General features: G+C 49.2%; 1 protein-coding gene across 6 annotated transcripts in view; it reads right to left on the bottom strand.

The window, feature by feature from the left end:
- Positions 1 to 14,002, bottom strand: part of erbin (erbb2 interacting protein) — a 65,434-nt gene that overhangs the window by 49,318 nt on the left and 2,114 nt on the right. Inside the window, exon 2 of one of the 6 annotated variants that reach the window (XM_077019121.1) lies at positions 6,989 to 7,062. The exons of the other annotated variants lie outside the window; for them this stretch is intronic. The gene's annotated coding sequence lies outside the window, so the exon portion shown is untranslated. The remainder of the gene's footprint in view (positions 1 to 6,988; positions 7,063 to 14,002) is intronic. 6 annotated transcript variants of the gene reach the window in all.

The following is a 14,002-nucleotide window of genomic DNA, read 5'->3' as shown; positions in this document are numbered from 1 at the left end:
AAAGGAAGCTGCAGCTCTCACACACACAAATGTCTAGTTTTGGGAAAGAGGTATAAGCATGGACGATGGAATAAAAGGCAGAAATAACTTCAGAAAACACGCAGTGAAAACACTGAAGCTGAACAAGACAACAGCAGAACAGCAGACTGTGTCTTCAAATGAGTCGTGTCTGAAGCTCCAGCACACCATGGATTTGAGGAACACTTAGTCTCTGCATTTCAGTACTGTAGACAGGGAGACAGAACAATGTCATCCATCATTAATCTCCATTTCTATTCAAATGAGCTCAATAGTACAACTTTAGTGCTCCATTACCATCTCTACCTTCAACACACACACACCCCTACACCCACAAACACACATACAAACCCATACACACACACATACAAACCCTTACATCCCCCCACACACTCTCACACCCCTCCAGCAACACACACACCCCTACACCCATAAAAACACACACACCCCTCCAGCCACACACACACACACACACACACACACACACACACTCCTCCACACACATCACTATGCAAACGCCATCACACCAGTTTTTCCATCGCCACAGGAACCTCAAGCAGATCCCAGCACAAAGACTACACTGTTCTGATCAGTTCTTGCTAGTTTATGCCAGACGTCCACCCAAGCTTTTCAGAAGCACCTCCCTCCAGAGATGTGCGGCACCCAGCCTACATTTCTGTGTGCTACCAAATGACAGGCAGTTTTACAGCTAGGCTGTACTGAAGGGTTCACTGTTTACATAGCCTGGGACAGCCATGGGTTCCTCATCCTCTCTCAGAGCAGTGACTTCAGTGACCGTCATTAGGGTCATGTGAAAAGAAACTGCTGACAGCAGCGATACATGCGTTGGAAGCACACGTTATTGGCCGTGACGAGAGGCACAGTGAACAGGCCTGTGAGGAGAAGGGCCTCGGCACCCGTGACCAGTCAAAGTAGCTCTGCTAGAACAATGTCGAATCAGTCTAAGAAAGAAGAAGATGGAAGTGTGTGTGTGTGTGTGTGTGTGTGTGTGTGTGTGTGTGTGTGTGTGTGTGTATGTGTTTTGCTGCCTGCTCCCCACTCTTGACTCTCCACACAGCTCTGCTGGGACTGCACAGCAGCAGGAGATTCTCAACCAAATACACCCCTAGAGCCTGATGTGTGTGCGACAGGGCCAGGTTGAAGTGGGCGGAGCCAGGGAGCATGGGGGCAGCTGGGACAGAGTGGCAGGGGCCAGACGGAGCAGCAGGCTGTGCGCGGGGAGCTGGCCATGCTGAATGTGTCTGCTGGCATGTCCTTGCTGTGCTGCTAGTTAAGTGAGGACTCCTCTCACACACTGATACTGTGCCCAGGAAGAGCCTGCTGAGAGGAACCATATTGTGTTGGAGGAAGCGAGACACACAGTATGAATGGAAGGAGAAGGAGGAGGGAGGGAGGGGGAGAGAGAGAAAGACACACACACACAGGGGGAAGAGAGAGAGGGGTGGAGAGGGAGAAAAGGTGAACAAGAATGGGAAGGAAGGGGAGAGAAGAGCAAAAGATTGGGGGGGGGGGGGGGGGGGGGGTGATGGAGAAATCAAGCCTGAATGGTGGTAGTGTCGGTCTGGATGACTTTCTCTCACAGAGAAGAGTCTCCTGTGTGTGGGGGCTGTTGAGAAGCCTCTGCCAGACGGCCCAGACTAAAACGTAGGCATCACTAACTAGAGGTGTGCCAAAAAATCGATTCATATATCAAAAATCGATTCTCATTTACTACGATTCAGAATCGATTTTAAATGTCCCAAAATCGATTCTAAGTCATGGTGAAGTCTCGCGTTACGTAACTACAAAATTACGTGAGACTTTACATAGCAGATTCTGGGACACACTCATGTGCGAAAAAATTTCAAAACAAATGGAGGAAAGAGATATTCAACCTGTCCCGTCTTCATTTAATATGGGTTCATTTTGGTTTTTTGCCGAATGCCAGGGAAGACCGAACTGGACACAATGTAGCTCGTGTGCAAGGCTTGTGTAACGCGGTGAGCACGGGAATGTACACACCGCGTGAAATAATATAGAGAAGGGTGAATCCAAGTGAAATAATATGGAGAAGGGTGGACCCAAGTGCCGGCTTGCAAGATCAAGACGTTTGACAGTCATCAAATATATTAGCGAGAGGGAAACGCGCACAGCGACCCAGAACGAACAAACAAAACAATGCGGAAGACTCAACGCGCAGAAGAATAGAAACAAAAACCGTGAGGGCACGGAGTAAATAGAAAATACAACGCGTGGAAAATAACACTCAACCGTAGTGAGACGGGAGAAAGAAGCAAAATAACAACAGTAACTAAAAAACAGCGCAGATAAATGCAACGTGAAAACGAAACCAAGGACGCCAGCAGACGTAACTGGCAAAAAATGCCGCAGCAAAATAAAACCCTTCCCAAAAATAAAGGCAAAACGGATAGGAAGAAATACAGGGAAAACTTGAGATTGGTCAGGAAGCGACGCAGGAGATAGAAACTCGAATAAGTAAAGAGAAAGCATAACAGAGAGAGGTGGCGAGACACCATTAAACGAAAAGCAACCACAGAGAAAGCAGGGACCTGGTTGTGTACGGTTACGCCGGTGGAACTGCATCCGAGCCAGCCCTGAGAGCTTGCAAAATGAAGCTAAAGAATTTTGGTAACACAACAAAAAGCATTTTATTTTACCAAAGCACATTATTTTTGTTAATTAATTATTTTTATTATTTTCTGTATTTGTCATTCTGTCTTGCCACGGGGGTGGGCGAAAGGGGGCGTCGCCCCCTCAGGCGAAAATCGATTTTGAATCGAATCGTGGCCCCCAAAATCGGAATCGAATTGAATCGTGAGATAGTAAACGATTCCCACCCCTATCACTAACACACGGTGACAAAACAGACAAAACAGACGAGGCTGTCCAGGGATGCCCTGGGGAACATCTCCATAAACACCTCAGCCACACACTCCTTTCATCTCCAGGCCTGTGCCGGTAGTCACATGTTCCACCACGATGCTCCAGCGACTATAAACACGGCGCTGGCCAGAGACAGCCGCCTGTTCCACGAGTCTCATTGTGTCAACAGAGGATCTCTGACAAAGAGATGGAGGGGGTTACCGCATGGTCACTGTAAAACCCTCGAGTGTTTTAAGTGTTCCGTCTTAAGACGTTATTAATGACGGTGTGCTTACGGAAAAAAAGAAAACCGCATGAGAGATGAGAATGTCTCAGACCAGGATCTCTGCTTCACAACGGAAAGATACACGCACATCTGCTAAGAGTGCTTTGTTTTTTTGCAAGCGTGAGTGCGTGTGTGTGCGTGCGTGCGTGCGTGCGTGTGTGTGTGTGTGTGTGTGTGTGTGTGTATGGGCATGTGTTTTTGAATTCAAGAACATCCCTTTTGAAACTGAGCAAAGCAACAGAGTTCTGCAGGTGCCCATCCTGGGCCGTGCGAGTTCTGCAGGTGCCCATCCTGGGCCGCGCGAGTTCTGCAGGTGCCCATCCTGGGCCGTGCGATGGAGCAAGCCAGCTGCATGAGGACGGGTCTCTTACTCCACAGCGCAGCAGCTGCCCCACTGAGCAGCCTCACTCAGAAAGTGGTGCCAGTGGTAGTGAACTAGTGCCGGAGGGTGTTCTGAGTTTGCCAACCCCTTAACCGAGCGCTTTCCCGACAGCCCACGTTTCAGTGTTTCACAGCTCATAGCGCACGTGAACCAGGCACTCTAGTGCAGTGCACACCCGTATCAGGCGTGTTCTGCTGGGAGAGAACCAGACACAGGAAGAATCTAGAGGAACCGGGCCAGGGAACACTGAAATTCACTCTAAGGGCACATGGAACAGTGCTGGGTTGGAGGTGATCTGGCCTGACGAGCTACCGGGCGGCCGTGGAGAGCAGGGAAGAGGACGTCCTCGGACCCACACACACCTTAAGGTAAGCAGCCGGGTTTATGCTCACCAGCACTGGCAAATCCAGCAGGAGAGAGGGGGAGAGAGAGAGAGTGTGTGTGTGTGAGTAAGGAGGGGTGGGGGGGAGAGACAAACCAGACACATAGGGCTCTGAAAGCAGGGAGCAGCCTGGTACAGACAGGAGACAGCACTTAATGGAGGAGCGGAGGAGAGGGTGACTGGTGATGGTGTATAGTGGGGGATGGTGGTGTATATGGGGCATTGTGGTGTATCGGAGGACGGTTGATATAAGGAGATGGTGATGTTTAAGGGGGAGGGCAGGCGGGGTATGGAGGGACGGCGGTGTATAGGGGTGGTGGTGTATTGGTGAATGGTGGTGGAGGTGAGATTCCACCATCATCGGCTGCTCTTTGGCATGTCGCACTACTGTTCACTAAACAGGAAACGAGAGACACCAGAGTGTGTGAGCACAGCCAGGGGCTTTCCTTAGCTTCACACTTTTGCTAACTTTACACTCCTCATAGGGAAATGGTTTTGCAGAAAAATAAATACATATTTGCTGGCACAATCAAAATGTGTAATATCACTAAATCACAAAAACACAATAGGAGTGGAAGGTGAGGATCTTGGTGTGTGCTTTAAATACAGAGAAAACATGCCATAAGATTGCGAGTGTTATGTCAGTGTGCCGTGAACTGCTTGTTTAACCAAGAGATAAGACTGGGTTCAGGGTAGGGCTGCCACCGCTGCAGGAACTTCAAACCCACAGACGCTTGGAAACATTCATCAGGACCTCCAGAACACTCACCTGTAGAAAGAACGCTCAACTGTATGGAGAACACTGCAGGCTGCAGTCTGACCCTTTAAGGGTGGGAACACCTCAGACACTCAAGCATATGGCAATTGTCATGAGCCTCCTTCTCACGCTCTCTCCCCCTCCATCTTTCTCTCTCTCACACCCCCCCCCAAGCATTCCAAACGCTCTACCTCCAGCTCTGGCCAAGAAAACATCACACTCAGCCTGGGGCGTACAGAACATACAGTACATTTCTGTCTGCAAAGTGAATGAGTTACTCAAACTCCCACCATTAAAGAGACACTTTCAGGCAACAAAGCCCGTGGCCACGCTGGAGCAGGTGCACTGTCTCTACCTGCGAGCCACTCTGTGGGCCGCAGGTCCTCCACAGGGCACGTCCAGGACGGAGGGGCAGCGAAGCATTGTGCTTACCGTACATTAGCATCTCCAATGGAGACGCAGCGCATCGTGAAACCGATACTCGAGAGATCTAGGCTATGGGGCAAGATAAGATCTGGAAAGACAGGGAAAAGAGAGGTAGAAAAAAAGAAGGAATAAAACAGAAGGAATGCAGGCCCAGGTGACGGCGCGGGCAGTCTGCCAGAGCCAGGCCAGACGACGGGACGGAGGGACTTCCCATAGCAGCCCAGCTATACTCCACTCACAACCATCTGCCACGCTGTCTGGAAGAGGTCGCTACTGCCGGGCAGTGCTGGGAGAAAGGCCGGCCCGGTACGGGGGAGGGCCCTCGCATGTGCGGGTGCTGGTCCAAAGGAAGATTTCGCAGAGTTCCGTGAGAAGTGAAGGACGAGCATGGTGGGAGAAGCTTGTCCTTCACTCCGTTGCCCTGTCAGCTCTGAGGCAAACGCAGGCCCCCGTGGAGAGAAGAAACACGACCAGCACCAGCACCTGTGTGTGCACCAGCACCTCAGCTTCTAAGTGTGTGTGAGAGAGATCACATTCAGGAAGGAAAAGTGAAAACCTAGCAGCTCTGAAATAAAGCTCTAACCCCACTTAATTCGCCATTAAACATTTTAGCCACAAAGCAAACTTAAGGTGCTTGTTTACCAACTAAAACCTACAGAGCTGCACTAAAACCTACAACCTGAACATTTGAATTTTAGAATGCTGTTGAATCAATGTCATCATCTAAGGAATGTACTGATTTACAGGAAAGGTCAGTTATACTGACATAAAAAGGAAGAACCCTAAAGACATGCTACAATCTCTAAAGCTGTTGCTATATAAACAAATAAATAAACAAGGCAGATGTGCATTGTTAGAAATGAAGCATGACTGGCATGATCTCACTGATTGATTCTGGCCCCTGCTAGGCCACTGTGGCTGATATCCTGTCAGCATAGCTGTGTTCTTACTCAGGCAAGCCTGTCCTCTCTACCTCGCTGAACTCGCAGCTCAGATTTCTGCCTCAGAGGCACGAACAGGCGCTACGGTGACCGTGAAGGCCCTGAGCTTTCCTCGCACGCTGCTACATCTGTACTCGATTAGCCAGGTCTGCCTGCTGAGCTGTGAGTCAGGCTCGGGAGGCGTGGCCTCTGGTGTACCCTCGACCTTACTGAGCTCCGTGGAAGAGGGCCAGGAAAACTCCTGGAACTGAGTTAAAGGAGGGTTAAAGGAGTCTGGCTGACAGGGAGGGCTTTAACTAAAGAAACGCAAGCCTTCTCCAATACAAGCACACTCAAAAACCACAGAAGAACAGAGCTGTGAAACTTTCCACACTCTCAAAAATGCCCTGAAGGTGAGCGCAGTTGAACACATTCCTCACCATCCCTGAGTCAGGAGAGCACGGAGATACAGCTCCCCTCTCACCCCAACAAAGGCCACTGATCTCACTGCCCAGGATTAAAATCATCCCACTGGTGATTATCCACTGAGGATTAGCAGAGCCACACGCACACCCAGAACGGACAGCATCGGCAGGCATGCGCCAGGTGAGTTATACTGACCAGCGTGGAGAGATTTCTGCTAAGAGCTGCATGTTGTTCTTGGCCCCCGAGCGCCGTCTGCCGAAGCGCAAGGATAGACCATCAAAAAGACAAACGACCAACAATGCACCATCTGCAGGTGTTTAGCTCTGCCCCACAACTGCCCATTGGCTGAAACGAGCCATATTAAGGCAGATTACCACCCAATTTGTGACTGCTTATATACGCTTTCAGGCTTGGGAGCTGAAGACCAATGAATTTGCAAAGAGGAAACCTTCCCCTGCCGCAAAAGCCCCGCCTCCCGTCAGGCCTGCAAGAGGCGGGGCGTCATTACCTGGTCATCTAAGAGCCAGCTCTCAGGATCCCAGTCTGAGGCAGGAGAGACCCCAACAGGACACGGGTGCTTATCTGCAGGAGGAATAGCATCAGTGCAGTTAACAGGATGCTCTGATCCCAAAAGACGCGAGTGCACAGTTGCAACACTACGCCAGCTGTCCACGTCGAGTTTCGTATGTGATCTTGGGGAAACAGAAGGAACTGAAGCCCATGTGCTTCGTGTTGTACAGGAGGCCGGATTAGGCATGTTCACGGGAACAAACACTGGCTTGAGGGATGGCTGCCTGAACTGTAATCGGATTCTAGCATAAATATCAATAATCACATATCACTACTATTTTGCCATGGATAGTATAGCAATTAAACCTAAATAGACCTAATAAACCTAATACATGTTTGTTGCATACAGTATAGCCTAGCCAGAGGAAAAAATGGGTCAAATTCCTTTGAAATAATATTTCAAAAACTTTAAATTCCTTTGAAATTCGAAGACAAGCCACATTTTGTAAGCCCCCAATTTTTGCATAATTCTGCAGCAGTACCTGCAGACACCAAACCCCTGGGTTTTAGGTAGGATCCAGCGAGACCGGGCTTGCAGACCCAGAGAGACCAGGTTTTAGGATCCAGCGAGACCGGGCTTGCAGACCCAGAGAGACCAGGTTTTAGGATCCAGAGAGACCAGGCTTGCAGACCCAGAAAGACCGGGTTTTAGGATCCAGAGACCAGCCTTGTAGACCCAGAGAGACCAGGCCTTCAGACCTGCAGGGACCAGAGCTTCAGACCTGGAGAGACCAGGTCTTAGGATCTGGAGAGACCAGGTTTTAGGGTCCGGAGAGAACAGATTTTAGGATCCAGAGAGACCTGTGCTAAACACAGATCTGAAGCACTGCTGCTATTGGCTTATAGCACACAATTACTTCACTTCTGCTCCAGTTCCTCCTGGGGCACGTTATCTGGGCTTACACACACAGGATATGGACATGGGACTAGTCTAATGTTTCTCAAGTCTGATAGGAAGTGAAAATGAGTCGTGTGGAGGGTGTATCTGACCTGCTGCACTCTCCTTCCATACACAGCGCAGATAAGAGAGGAAGGTTCCACAGAACCAGCCATGACCTGTAGTACTAAAGTTGAGGCATTGCATGAAGATTGATTAAAGAATCACTGAACTGGAAAGCAAGTCAAACAAGCTGCAGGTGTAACTACCATCACAGGTTAGAGCTTTCTCAGCAAAAGAAAAAATGTATTACCTACCAGTTATTAGTGGGAATGATCTTTCCCAATTATTACTGTGTTATTAATGGGTATACTTATATAAAAAAAAAACACTAAAGACCAACAAGAGTAACAGCCCAGCCTGTGTGCTTATAATGAGAAAATGGTGAGTAACCCAGTGTGCTTCTAGTGAGTAAAGGGTGCTTAGAGTGCCGAACAGAAAGTCGTTTTGCAGTCAGAACTGAACATTACCATGTTAATAATTTCACAGACAGGTTTATCACATGCCTGAAAGCAAACACATAACCACAGACCACTGTGTTCTCGAAAGGAATACAAGCTTCTGTTTTCCGGAAACATGCAAGCTTGTGAGATGAACCCACGTCAGGTCGTGTCTGGCCCGCCCTTAATCTCACTAAAGCAGAGAGAGTGAGAGAGAAGACACAAGTATGAGAAAATACAACGCAACAAACAGACAGATGGGACAAGTGGGTCATGCAGTCAGCAGCATCACTGGGGTGAATTACAGGATCAGCTCCAACGTCTAACAGAACGCAATCTCCCACAAAGAGCCAGAGCAGTACTGAACTGGCACCACTTCTCAAACGGGAAACGCAATAGCGCTGCAGCTGAACATGGAAGCAAAGCACAGAAGACCCTTCAGAAAGAGCTGTGCTGCAAACATCTGTGCAGTACAACAACAGTGGTGGTGCCTGTTAAAATATGTCAGTCTTAGGCCAACTATTCCTTTTGAACACTTGATGCAATAAAATGTTTCCTCATTTGAATAAACAGATTCAGAAACTTAATTTAGTTTGATTACTTAAACGTATATTAATATCATCCTTGTTCTTCAGGTGATTCACATATCAGGACTATGGTGATGCAGACCCAGACTGCTAAACCAAGGACAGACGCTGCCGTTCGGCGAGAGTGAAGCGAAACTGAAGACTCAAGTTAGGAACCGACATCTGCGTGGTGAGAAGAACGAGCTCGTCATTACACCGTTTGGTTCTACTGCAGAGAGGCGTGTCTCTGCAGCTGCACCTCCAACATGGAGTCTAAATCCACCGGGAATGCACTTGGCCTAGTACGCAGTGGTCTGACAACATTCCACTCAGCCAAACAATCATCTCTAGCACACCTCGTCTCACTCTAATCTGAGAGTGTGCCACACCTCGTCTCACTCTAATCTGAGAGTGTGCCACACCTCGTCTCACTCTAATCTGAGAGTGTGCCACACCTCGTCTCACTCTAATCTGAGAGTGTGCCACACCTCGTCTCACTCTAATCTGAGAGTGTGCCACACCTCGTCTCACTCTAATCTGAGAGTGTGCCACACCCCGTCTCACTCTAATCTGAGAGTGTGCCACACCCCGTCTCACTCTAATCTGAGAGTGTGCCACACCCCGTCTCACTCTAATCTGAGAGTGTGCCACACCCCGTCTCACTCTAATCTGAGAGTGTGCCACACCTCGTCTCACTCTAATCTGAGAGTGTGCCACACCTCGTCTCACTCTAATCTGAGAGTGTGCCACACCCCGTCTCACTCTAATCTGAGAGTGTGCCACACCCCGTCTCACTCTAATCTGAGTGTGCGCCACACCCCGTCTCACTCTAATCTGAGAGTGTGCCACACCTCGTCTCACTCTAATCTGAGTGTGCTCCACACCCCGTCTCACTCTAATCTGAGAGTGTGCCACACCCCGTCTCACTCTAATCTGAGTGTGCGCCACACCCCGTCTCACTCTAATCTGAGTGTGCCACACCTCGTCTCACTCTAATCTGAGAGTGTGCCACACCTCGTCTCCTCAACTTCAACTCCTGCAACAAATTTACAAACAAAGCAACAAACCAGTGGAGCGCGCCCCGCCACATCCCAGACTCGTGTGAGATTACGGAAGCGTTTCTCATCACCTCATCTCGATTTCGAAAAAAGCAAAAGGTGAGCATAATTCCCCATACACTCATGTATAAGAAGCATTGAAATTCTCATCTCCCCATTGATTCCAAAAGCTTTCTTGCACCCAGACGATGGAAGGCAGGGACATTTGGTTGCAACACACAAGGAATGCCAGAAGCAGACTCGTGGGAAGAGGCACAGGCCTGGGTTAAGCTGGCCCCTGTAGACATGAGCCCAAAGATCTGAGAAAGGGTCCCACCCATCTCCAGCAGCGGGCCTGCTGTGTGCTGCCCACCTCTCACTACAAGCTCATCCAAAACTAACTCGATGTACACAGGTCCAAAGGGCGTGAAAGAAGTGCCACAGTGCCGGAATAACATCACCATCTCAGGGATGACAGCTCTGAGCACACACACGCACCCCCCCAAGCACACGCACACACACACCCCCCAAGCACACGCACACGCACGCAACCCCCCCCAAGCACACGCACACGCACCCCCCAAGCACACGCACACACACGCAACCCCCCCAAGCACACGCACACGCACGCAACCCCCCCCAAGCACACGCACACACACACACAACCCCCCCAAGCACACGCACGCAACCCCCCCAAGCACACGCACACGCACGCAACCCCCCCAAGCACACGCACACGCACGCAACCCCCCCCAAGCACACGCACACGCACGCAACCCCCCCCAAGCACACGCACACGCACGCAACCCCCCCAAGCACACGCACGCAACCCCCCCAAGCACACGCACGCAACCCCCCCAAGCACACGCACGCAACCCCCCCAAGCACACGCACGCAACCCCCCCAAGCACACGCACACACACGCACGCAACCCCCCCAAGCACACGCACACACACGCACGCAACCCCCCCAAGCACACGCACACACACGCACGCAACCCCCCCAAGCACACGCACACGCACGCAACCCCGCCAAGCACACGCACGCAACCCCCCCAAGCACACGCACACACACGCACGCAACCCCCCCAAGCACACGCACACACACGCAACCCCCCCAAGCACACGCACACACACACGCAACCCCCCAAGCACACGCACACACACGCAACCCCCCCAAGCACACGCACACACACGCAACCCCCCCAAGCACACGCACACACACGCAACCCCCCCAAGCACACGCACACACACGCAACCCCCCCAAGCACACGCACACACACGCAACCCCCCCAAGCACACGCACACACACGCAACCCCCCCAAGCACACGCACACACACGCAACCCCCCCCAAGCACACGCACACACACGCAACCCCCCCAAGCACACGCACACACACGCAACCCCCCCCAAGCACACGCACACACACGCAACCCCCCCAAGCACACGCACACACACACCCCTATACCTACAATTCCATGTTCAAAGTCAAAGTTAGGACTTTATGAGGACTTAACTGAGAAGTCTCTAGGGGAACAGCAGGGAAGGAGAGAGACCAGGGTGAGGGAGACCAGAGGAGAGACCAGGGCGAGGGAGACCAGAGGAGAGACATCAGAGGAGATAAGACAAGTCCAACAGGACTACATGACACCATCACAATGTTCCATCTCTGAATCTACTGGGACAGTAAAAGACAATGATGAGGCATCTACATGGCCAGCACAGGTGTTATACCAAAGAGAAAGGGAGTTTGTTGTTGCCTGATAACAATGATGACATGACCTCCAGGAATTAAAGGGTACACCAAGTTAGGAGAAGGAACTGGCTTAGGAAGGTCAAAACATTCTTCTGTAAACTTGCCCAAATAAGGGCAGAATTAAAATAAGGGTGTAAGAAAACACGGAAGGTGCTCAGGTAATATGAAGACCGTATCCCTAACCTCGACCCCAGAAGGCTCTAGTATAATCATTACAGGTTAAATCTTTATTAATGAAGCATATTTTCATATTGTGGCATTTAGAAATAATTAAACCACAGTGCAGGTGGCTTACATTTCTCTCATGCTCTCATCCATTCATGGAAATTGTAATGCAAATGTAATACACACACTCACACTCTCCCAACACTCCAATGGAGTGTGAATCCACAGAATATTTCCGTAGCAGAGGTCTACTGTGGAGCAGAGGGGAGGTTAGCTGGAAAATGCCATAAATCTCCCCTGCCCTGTTGAGTGTGAGAGGCATCAACAGAACCGCCTCGGTGTTGCAGTTCACCTTACATGAAATCTAATTTATTTAAATTCTCAATTGCTTAGTAATGGATAGGTTAACACGAAAAAGTGTAGTTAATGTAAACTCTTATGGGGTGAAGGAAATCATGTCAGATTTGCATTAAACAATCAGCTTGAAACCAGACGACTCTATTTCATAAATCAAGTGTGCCTCCTCACACACCTTTTGGGTTTTACAGTCACAGGACTTCATGAAGCGCTCAGACCGAAGAAAACGTCACCACTGATGTGGAGACTGTTACCACGGCTGCAATCACCTGGGTGACAGCAATGCTTGGCTTAAGGGTATGAGTAAAAAACTCTCAGACTACCTTGAAGCACATAAAACTTTAATTGGTAATTGACGGTTACATCTCTTGGCCTGTAATAAACTCTACAAAATCACCCCTGGAGACTGCATTAAGAGGACAGGACAAACACTAAGCCCTCTGATCATTAAGGTTACAGGACCAACACTAAACCCTCTGATCATAATCTGAATAAAACATGCTCAAAGTGTGAGAAACATACTACAGATATGTGGAATTTCTAAGTCACCATGAACTAACATGGTAAGATGACCAGCTATAAATTTAAAACAAATTATATAACGAAGAACTTTACAGTAACACACAGCCAACAAACGTACCAGAAGAGGCCTAAATATAACTGTGGAACATGACCAAGGGCAGGGGGCTGACCGGGGAGATGGGTTCTCCTCGGATGGATCACGGCCAGCACCAGCGCGTGGCACCTGAATGCTTCTTCTCAGAAACGATGAACAAGGAATAAGGCACCTACACTCAAGACTGGACAAGTCATCCAGCCAGATACATATGATTACATCTACAATTTGACTACAGGTGTTAAATCAGGAGAGACCCACCAGAGATCAGAACTTCTCAAACAGACGCAGAAGTAACCACAGTGTCTTTGCTGTTGCTGTGTCTCTTTTCACAGTGTATGGCTGCCCAAGCCTCAGCACTCTGAATCTGGACCAGGACCTTCATGCCAGCCTTCTCCAATGTTCTAGGCATCAGGTTCTGAATTTACTGAGCATTTAAGCAATGTCTTCTGCAAGAATCAGGTAATTGCTCCTCATCATGGAAAAGAGCTTAGAGAACTAAACACCATAAAGACTGGATTATGTCACTTCAGAGTAACAGGTCAGAGTAAAATCCATGTTGGAAAAAATTAAATTAGAACACTTGGTTTCGATAATGAATAAACTTCAGCTAGGATAACAAACAAAGTTGTGTGGCAGGACTGACTGCACTGAGTGACGTGCAGTAGAAGAAACAAGCCTCTCAAGTCATGGGAACTGACATTAGTCTTATAGCCATGAGTATGTCAAAATGGACTCAGTTCACGGCTTTCTGACTTCACCTAATATAGAGCCTCTATTCATTAACACGCAGTTATTAAGTTATTTATGTTCTGAATTGAGAACAGAAAATGTTTCCTAGTGTGAACTTCTTTATCAATCTAACAATTAACCTACCTAATATATTGAATACAAAAATGGCTACACAGAATGTCTAGGCAAGTCAACACATTCACTCACTCACAGAGAACAACTCGGGTACACAGCATCTGTGTGTCACCGCGTGACGTGAACACATAACAATGACATTACATACACCTCCATGCACAAGAGCTCTGTTCTGTAAAACATGCAGAGGTTAATACCCCTGCAGTGGTTG

Source organism: Brachyhypopomus gauderio, chromosome 10, assembly GCF_052324685.1.
Source record: "Brachyhypopomus gauderio isolate BG-103 chromosome 10, BGAUD_0.2, whole genome shotgun sequence".
Lineage (NCBI taxonomy): Eukaryota > Metazoa > Chordata > Actinopteri > Gymnotiformes > Hypopomidae > Brachyhypopomus > Brachyhypopomus gauderio.
The sequence above is the reverse complement of the archived record's forward strand: the minus strand, read 5'-3'. Positions and strand labels throughout refer to the sequence as shown.